Source organism: Limulus polyphemus, unplaced genomic scaffold (genome assembly GCF_000517525.1).
Source record: "Limulus polyphemus unplaced genomic scaffold, Limulus_polyphemus-2.1.2 Scaffold1575, whole genome shotgun sequence".
Taxonomy (NCBI): Eukaryota; Metazoa; Arthropoda; class Merostomata; order Xiphosura; family Limulidae; genus Limulus; species Limulus polyphemus.
In genome coordinates, this window is record NW_013667185.1 from 2,721 (window position 1) to 12,586 (window position 9,866).

At 32.5% G+C, this 9,866-nt stretch overlaps 1 protein-coding gene across 1 annotated transcript in view; it reads right to left on the reverse strand.

Annotated features, from left to right (window-relative positions):
* Window positions 1-3,650: 3,650 nt before the first annotated feature.
* The window catches only part of LOC106464166, an 87,677-nt gene continuing 81,461 nt past the window's right edge, over window positions 3,651-9,866 (reverse strand). The window contains exon 11 of the mRNA XM_013924287.2: window positions 3,651-4,312. The gene's annotated coding sequence lies outside the window, so the exon portion shown is untranslated. The remainder of the gene's footprint in view (window positions 4,313-9,866) is intronic.

Sequence of the window (9,866 nt, forward strand, 5' to 3'; positions counted from 1 at the left end):
AAATTGCAGTCTAACTTTAAACAATATTTTTTTTGTATTGGAAGAAAATATCTTCCTCATTAAAAAAAAAAAAGTTATATATATAAGGCAGATAACTTTTCTGAAACAATATGATTAAAATAACTGAGACTGAGAATTCAATCATTGGTTGGAATAGATCCTTTTGGGGTTGGTATATCAATTTCAGTGTAATGTTTCAAAACATTATGACCCTTAGAAGGATAACATCTTTACATGGATAAAATGTTAGTCAGATCTGCAAATTAGAAAAACAACTCTCCTCCTATGATTACAAATATCCTTACTAAAATTGTGCATTTAAGAGTTTATCAAATACACCACTACTGTGTCAAAAATTTGAGGATATTTACAAGCTTTGAATGTACTAAATCTAAGGTCAAATTTAAGTTTTATTCCTTTTTGAGGAACTTTGCACCTGAACATCTTACTTCTCCAAGTGTAGTTATTACTTACAAGAAGTAAGCCATTAGTTTCAATGGACTGTTTGTTGTCACATTTTAGGAATACTTCTTTGGCAGCTCCTACATATATGCTATTGTGGAATAATGATTTACTTCTTATCTGAAATACTCTACTACATTAGCATCAAATTCAACTGAATGAATAATATAAGGATAAACAATAAAAAAGCTACAAAGGATCTTTCTGTAATGTATAGCTTTAGCAATGGTCCAGTTTTTGATATATATATAGTTCCTCAGTAAATAATGTATTTTTAACTTCTACTTTGTTTAATAATAATTTCATGCCAAGGCTTGGTACCATTACAACACTCCCTCTACTGTTTAGTCAAGCTGGAAATGTTCACTTATTAACTTACTAGGTAGTTTGCCAAGGCACCATTAAAATGTGGTCTGCAGTTTTCCATGGAAATCATTGCTTGAAACATTTTAACTAAATTACAAGGAACTGGATATCCTATACCGACTGCACAGCTTTATATGACTGCCTGTTGTAAAAACACTGACACAAACTCAAGTATAAAATAAAAAGTATCATGTAGATGTGAATAAGTACTTTTATAAGGAATGTTACTATGTTTGGATAATTTGTTTTTACTTTTTGTATGCTTATAAATAATTACTATATTGCCAATTCCCAGAATACCTTAATGTGAGACTAGTGAGTAATGATAACCTACGGATAACAATTAGTATTTATATAACAAACTTGTAAGTAAGAGAAAGAGATAAGCTGGCAGTATATGCAGAAGGAGGAGTATTGATAATTATTAAAATTTTATAAACAAAAAATGTTTATGCTAAGTTTACGACCAATAAAATAGCTGATGGTGTAGTTCCTTGTAAAGGATTCTGGTAGAAGTATTTTTATGATGCTGTAAGGTGTGGATTTAATTCCTTGTTTTCTTAACTACTCGACAAAAATGTGAAAAAAGTTGGTATAAATTTTATACTGAAAAAAAAAGTAAATGGTTGAAGCACACTACCTAATATGTGAAGATAAGTCACATGTTAGAGATGCACTGTACAGTATATGAGAAAAACAACATGGATACTAGTGTGGATGTGAAACTGTCATTCATGGGATGTGGTAGTTTGAAGTACATGGGACTCTGTTCAACTTTTGTATGAATATTAACCATCTACCTAAAAATCTCTAGAACACACTAGACCTATTCCAATTCAAACCAAGTTATGCATATGCAAACATGAAGGATGATTCTTTCTAGACTGAAAATGTGAGAATACAAGATACATTTTATAATGATTACTGGAAGTCAATAAAGGTTAGCACCTTTAAGAAGTAATCTATTTATGAATACACTTAGACTATATAAATACCAATGCAACTCTCTGGGCACATCTAAGTAATTTTGAGGTGATTTTTTTTCCCATTTCATAATAAAATATTTAACATCTTATCCAACTTTTCCTTAACAACCATAAAAAATAAAAAGTTTTGATATAAAAACAAGACACGATGAATGTGAATTTTAAGGACATTTTAATTATCTGATACTGGCCATTGAAACTGGTTAACCTTTTTAGATACATGGGCCTGATCAAGGCTTTCAGCTCCAATCCTCATAAGATATTTGATGTAACATTAAAAATACATTGTTTCGTTGCACTTTTATTAAAATTTAATATAAGTATATTGTTACATCACAGTTTTTTTTTTCTAATATAAACTGTAGTTGAAATTTCACAATTTTATAAATACACAACTTTACAAAACATCTGACACATTACGTGCCTCAAAACTTGTCCTATTTAGCACAAGAGAATGATTTCACATCTGTACAGAGAAGAAATGCAATTTGCTTTTTCATTAAAAAAGTATTTTTTTTATTAACATACCTCAAGAAGATAAGACACCCAGTAATCAATTCTTCAAAATTTCCATTTAACAAACTATTTATGCATATCTTATCCACCAAAAAAAATTCCTTTCTGTTTCTTATTTCTTTCACAGTGTCCTCCAAGAATGTTGACTTTTCACCAAAATCAGCTACAGAGAGAAGTTGGGAATCAACAACTCACAAGAGCAATGTAACTGGATTAAAAATGTTTCTTTCATGAAACAGTAAGATTTTATGTAGTGAATTCATTGGGTTTATGAAAAACTAATTCTTTAAGTCTTTGACAAAGTTTTATTTTATTTGGTATTGCCATTTTGCTTCATTTCCATTTTTCTGTTGATCTATAGATTATTAATCTTGGAGTAATGTGTGTAGTGAAATATAACATTTGCTGTTTGTTACCAGGATTTACTTTATGTTCTTTGTGAGAAATAGAAATGACTGGTAGCTAGAATTGAACTCACTGTGACATACACCAATGTAATCCTGTTCTGTTTTTCCATGTTTTCTATTGTTAATTAAAAAGCCTCACAATACGATTAAGTTTTTCGAACCAGGAAGAGAGAGAAAGAAAAAAAACTTTCTCAATTGCAGAAGTCTGATAAATATGTGGTTGTCAAAAAATTAATGTAGCATTTTGGTACACTTTCATTAACCACCCCTCAAAAAACATACGTCACATATAATAGTTAAAAGAACCACTTAAACCTCATGTTAGTTGTAGCCTATAGTATACTTTAACCCCTTATAATAATGACACACGATGAGTCACACATTCAGCATATAATGCTGTTTGAATACAAGAAAGGAAACCATGCCTCTGTAGCCACAACGAATATCAAAGAAGTTTATGGAAATGTTTTGAACGTTTGTAAGTGTCAAAGATAGTTCAGCAAATTTCGTTCAGATGACTTTAACCTTAACAACTGTGATGGCAGGGCAGACAAATTGATATTGATTCTAACCCAAGGCACCACACTCGTGAAATGGCCCTGAAATTGCATGTCTCTCAGGAAACAAAACGTAAATATCTAACAAATATGAGAAAACTCCTTAAAGTAGGTGTTTGGGTGCCTCTCAAATTGATCATCATTTCCAATGGGTGAACATTGCTTCATCTCTTCTGGCACATAAACATTTTTTGGACAGAATTCTCACCAGTGAAGAAAAATGGATACTCTGCAAATATTAAATACCAAAAACAATGGCTCAGTCCTAGACAAAATTCACTTCTGACTCCCAAACCTGGACTCCATCTGCAGAAAGTGATGCTTTGCATTTGGTGGGACATCAAAGGAATAATTCATTTCAAACTCCTCAATCCACAGCAAACTGTCAATAACTGGAACATTTAAATCAAGCCCTTAATCAGAAACGCCCCTCGCTCGTCAATAGGAAAGATGTTCTTCTTCTCCACGACACAAGATTATGGAGTTGGATTGGAAAGTTCTCCCCCACCCACCATATTCTCCAGCTATGGCACCATTAGATTACCACCTTTTTCAATTGCTACAACACCATCTTAATGGGAAAACGTATGTAAATGTGGAAGGTGGTAAAGAGGTCATGTTTTTTACTTCAAAACCTGACTGTAAGTTGGAAAAGCACCATTAATAAATGTTTTCTTTTGATATATATATAAGTTGTTCAGGTTTTTTCATCTAAAAAAAAAGCGACATTCATTTCTTGAAGACCTAATAAGTTAATATATTGCTACAATTTAATCAAATATTCATTTCTTTCATAATACTATAACAACATGGATAGTTAAAAATTTACATTATTTTATCTAGTCCAAACAAGACAAGTTTGGTTTTTCTTATAATAAGAATGACATCCAAATTTACTGTCTACAGCAAAAACCACTTACATAACTAGCTTTCCTAAATAAAATACTTCTTACCCACAATATTTATATGAGGTCCAAACACTGTGTTCTGGAATCAATGTAACATCTCATGACTTATCCTGGAATGAAACATCACATAAATCATTATACTTAAGCTCAAGATACTTTGTCCAACATCATCTTTTTTTTTGTGTGACAATTTTTTATTAAAATCCACAGTCTTGTAGTAGTAACTAAAATTATGTTACACACGAGTTTGATGCATTATCTAGTTCTATGTTCTTCACTGCTGCACTTTGTCTGTTAGGCACCTCTGCTATGCTTGAACACAAAACTGTTAATACATTTTAAAGAATATCTAATAGAAACCAAATAGTCATTACAGCATATTCCTTAAAAAAATACATTATCAACTTTTTTTCTTCATGAAAACTTTTCTGCACATGATTTCTTGGACAACTGTGATACTTGTGTAATGTATCTGCTGATTAGATATAGCAAATTCATCATAATGTAAATAGAATTCCATTATCCTATCAAGCTTAATTCTTGTGAAAAAATTCCAACTAAACCAGATATACAATGGTCGTATCATTTATGCATTTTGAAATTCTTAGTGTGCTTGAATCAAGTTTCCTTCAAATTTTTACATTTAAATGAAACATTTAAGGAAGTCCATAATGAGAAAGGGTAGTACCCTTATAAACATTCTGGAGTTTCTGCTTCCTTTTGATGATCTACTTTTTGCAGGTATCAACAAAATTTATATACTACACCTCTCCACAGATATGGTTTCACTACATCTATGCTGCTTATTGGCTAAACAAGCACATAAGTACTAATATTCTTTACACACAGTCACAACCTCATTCTTCACGTGTATTAGCAATTAAAAGTGCTAAAAACGTACAGAATTTCTGTAAAACTATATAACAAAACATAACTTTCAAGTGTTGATGTACTGATTAACATTACTTAAGTCTCATTATATGTTACTTGCTTAGCATAGTTTCAACAAGAAAAATGGAACAGGCAATTGCTTTAATGAAAAGATCTGTAAGTACGTAAAATTTTAATTATCATTTTCAACATTATTTGTTTCAATGAGTTTCCCCACTGAAAAGAGGCTAAACTGTTTTCATATATAATTAATTACCCTTCTCAGTTTTCTGCAAAAAATTATGTTACTCAGACAACAGTGGGGTGAAAAATAACTGGCTACTGGATCTGTAAAAAGTTTTATTTCCCACAACTATCAGTACAATCTGAATAACCATATGCTCACCAGTATAATATCAATTTAATAATACTTTAATTATTTAAAAACATTTTGAAAATCAAAATCTATAAATGATAGGGTTACATTATGTACGTTATTTTATTTATTTTGACTGATTACAAAGAAAAAAATTGTTTTTCCATCTTTGAAAAAAAACAACTAAATCTATAATTTGTTTTTATTTTATTTTAAAAACAGTCTTCCAAATTAGTCAATTTATTCACTGAACTTCTTTTTTTGGAAAGAAAATGTTAGAAAGTAGGAAAATAAATGTTGAAAAGCAAATAGTTTTTCTGTAACTCTATCACATGCACAAATCAAGCATTGATTATTCCTATAACAGAAGAAAGACTTTTCCAAAGTCTTTGAAAGGATTGACATACAACTATGCTAACAATCTAATTAGAAATGTTTATATATATATCTGTAAACACAAACAAAAAGAAAAAACAATTTTTCAGGTTTTACTTTCAGTACAGTACCTCAAATAGAGAAATATTTCTGAGACACACGAACTGTATGTAGTCTGAACCTTTAGTTAACGATATAAAAATATGCTAGTTTTTAAATATCAAAATTTTGTTTTCCCTTTCAGATATTTGAGGCATCTTAATACAAGCTGACAGTGTGCTTGGTTTGCTATAAGACAAGCTGAAAAGTTACTTTGCAACATGAAAAGCTTTTTCAGGCTCCAGATTAAATTTGAAAGACATAATTCTCAAACACAAGTCATCAGCCCTGAAAACAGTTCTTTCATATTTTATATGGCTTTCCAGGTACTTTAACTTCAATATCATAGTAGTGTGTGGTAACTGCCATTATTAAGCTAATTTTTATATTCATTGTACAGTATAAAATGTCGTGAGCACATACTACTAATATTGGATGTTCGCAATGTAATTATGATTATAATTAATGAATTATTTAATTCTAATTGTTTTTTGAATACACCTTTGGGTTAGAATGAAATTAATTGGATTGTTCAATTACCTCTAAAATGCCTGTTGTACACTGATTTTATTTCACTGCAAAAACAAATTACTAGATGACATAGTTTGAAACTTCAGATAAACTTTCTATAAATTATTTAGTTTCTGCAAGTATCATATTTTTATATGACATATTTGTGTGAATCTGCAGAAAATTCAAAATGAGATTTCATTGTAATGTTTTTTTTGACACAATTAAAACTGAGTTACCTTTGTTGAAAATTTCAATTACTGGTTTTTATGTCTTCCTACATTCTTGTAAAACTTTCCTATAAAGATTTTTTATATTTCCCTAAACTAAAATTGATCTTTTTTTGAATTAAAATTCACCTCATTCCATATTTTATACAATAAAAATACTGAGAACCAATAAAACCCTTTTCCCAAAATTACAAGCAAGCTTTTTTTCTGAATTGTTAATCAGGTTTCATTTAATATATATATACAAGATTTAATCATGTTTTATATTAATTTATATCTACTTTTGTACCCTTCTTTTTGGTAGTTTTCTTTACCCATTCCAGCAGTTACTTGACCAATAAAGCTTGATGCAAATGTGGCTTTGTCAGTAAAAAAGAAATTTGATACAACCAAGTGCAAAATGATCTAAGCCTACTTCATGTTATTACATGAAAAATAACTTCATAATTTAAAGGAAGTATATAATGATAAATTTGTTTTAAAAAAGAAAAAGTCAAGACTTTAATAGTGATGGAAGTTGTCTTCACAAATGTATTACCACGCTAAGCTTTTATCACTTTGTCCTCATCTCTATATGAATTTCCGTTGAATTGGAAGCCACACTTGTACAGTTGAACAGAACAGATAAAGAGCTTTCACTAGATATTTATATCACTAACCTAAAAATTATAAAAGCTGAGATATAAACAACTACATCACATTAAAACTACACTTTTATTGAAGTTACAAGTTTCATTAGTTCTATTTTGTTCAAACTGTGAGTTCAATATTATTTGGGGGGAAAATTCGGGAAATTAGCAAACACTAATGTTTTCATTTAGAGCATGCTGAAGTCAACCTGAAATGCCAAAATATAAACAATGAAAAAGGAAGTGGAAAACAGAGATAGATCATAAAGAAAAATTTATATATCTATATATTAAAAGGCAGAAAGATAACAGTCTGAACAAGAAAGATTCAAAGAACTGGATTTGAGGATGAAAGAGTAGAGCAGACTAATCCTATATAAATAGAGGACCTTCTTTCTTCTCAGCGGGGTACTACTTTGCCCTCAACTAAAGGCTTTGGTTATTATAGTAATGTTTTTGTATCTGCAAAGCCAAAAATGGGTGGTAGCATAAACAGGTAGGAGGAATACCATTTTCTGTTCCTGTAGTAGAAAATTCTTGAGGGAGCATCCTAATAAAAAATTATGAGTGGTCATACTGCAGCAGCTGTAGCCCCTTTTCATTCATGTCTAAAAATACCAGTGAGTTACAAAAGTAGCCAATGGAAGTGTCTTGCATAAAAAAAATATTTTGTGGATTAAAAGTGTAGTCAGCCTGAGCAAAAAACATCCAGGAGAAGACCCTTATGTTTTACTGAGAATAACAAGTGCAGTCCATCTAGTCAGAAATAATCCAGTGGAAGCACCTTGCATAAAATTTGCATTACTTGATCAACAAGTGCGGGCTACCCAGGCAAAAAACATCTGGGAGAAGCACCTTGGATTGAGCATATTATGATATCGTATAATGTGAAATATAAAGACAATAGCCCTCTTCTCATAGAGTGGGTATATATGACAATGAAGTTTGTTTATCATACAAATCCCAATCCAAATGAAACCTCCATGGTCCACCACTTCAGCAACTGAGAACCATAAGTGGAAAGGACTCCCGTGTTCCACTAGAAGAAAAGGGGGGAGGGAATACATGTTGGGGAGTCTGGAGAAATGACACACGGGAGACAGTGCAATGAGTGTCTGCAATTCCCTATTTTTAAAAAACAGGGATGGGCAAATATCTCCATCTGCTTTACTCATGAAGTCCGTGAGTGATGGTCCTTTATATATGACTCATTGATAAGGAAAAAAATCGATACAGATATATACACACCACTGGATAAGCGGCCAGTAGTCTTACAGAAACACCCCATCTCCATAGTGAGCATTATAGAAGTATACAGATTTAGTGCCAAGATATAATATTCAACATACCTGACCAGGCAACACCTGCCACTAGGTGGGATTCTGATGTATAACAATAAATTAAAGTAAAAAAGAATAATATGTTGACTTACCCCAGGTAAAGACAAACAGACATGTGTAGAATCACCACAAGAGGAAGACACAGCTATGTTGTAGAGATAAAAAGTGAGAAGTGGATTGGGAGTTGTCCACATACCAGCCTGAATGATGTCCTCCAAAAGACAGAAGTTGCAAGCAGCTAAAGACATAGTTAGATGACATATTTGGTATGAAGAAACATGATGTAGATGGCGACTGATGTACACGTCAGAATAAAGCAGCTGGATGAGTTGACGAACCCAACCAGTAAGTGTACTGGGAATATGACATGACAGAACAGTCATGTCATGGTCAAGTACATGAGATCCAGAGTCTGAAAACACAGACATCTGAACATGGTTCTTCCTCATTATAGCTGATGAATGTGGAATTGTCAGAATGAATCCGAACCACCACCCCTGCAGGAACAGGAGGAAATGATACAGAGCCCGAAGAACTGTGAAAGGTTCCAGCATGTGGAAACAGAGAGTAGCCTTCACAACAGACTACCAACCCAAATACTCCAGGGAAGTCAAGGAAAGTCCACCAAGGAAGCATCTGTAAACAGATGAGACTTGGTATGAGGTGGAGGAAAGGGAATCCTCACCATGTTCAAGTCCCTGTTGAGCCACCAAGCAAGATCAGCCCTGATACCAGGTGAAAGGGATCTTGGAGAAATTGCACTGGGTGAGAAGCATTCAATGAAAGGAATGCATATATGCCCAACCTAAGGGAATGAGAGCTTCCAATGAAACCCACAACCCATAAGAGAGAAAACCATTTGTGCAGAGAAAGAAGGAGCTGAAGTGTATAAGGCTGGGCTCAACAAAGACAGGAAGTGAAGAGAATCCACAAATTTATAAGATGCTGTGAGCAGGTAGGAATGGACTTTTACAACATGAAGAGAAACCCCACCCGTGCATCATTCCAAAGAAGTAAGCAGGTGTGAGTGAGTGACTGGGCAAGGGAAGAGGCAAGCAGAAACCAGTCATCCAATCCATGTAATAGGGAGTCTGAAGATCCAGCGAGTGAAGATGGCATGCAAAAGAGCAAACCACTTGCAAAACACACAGGACTGAAGAAAGACTGAATGGCAGGACCTAGAACTGGATGACAGAACCCCCATGGACAAACAAAAAAAAAAAAAATAACATGAC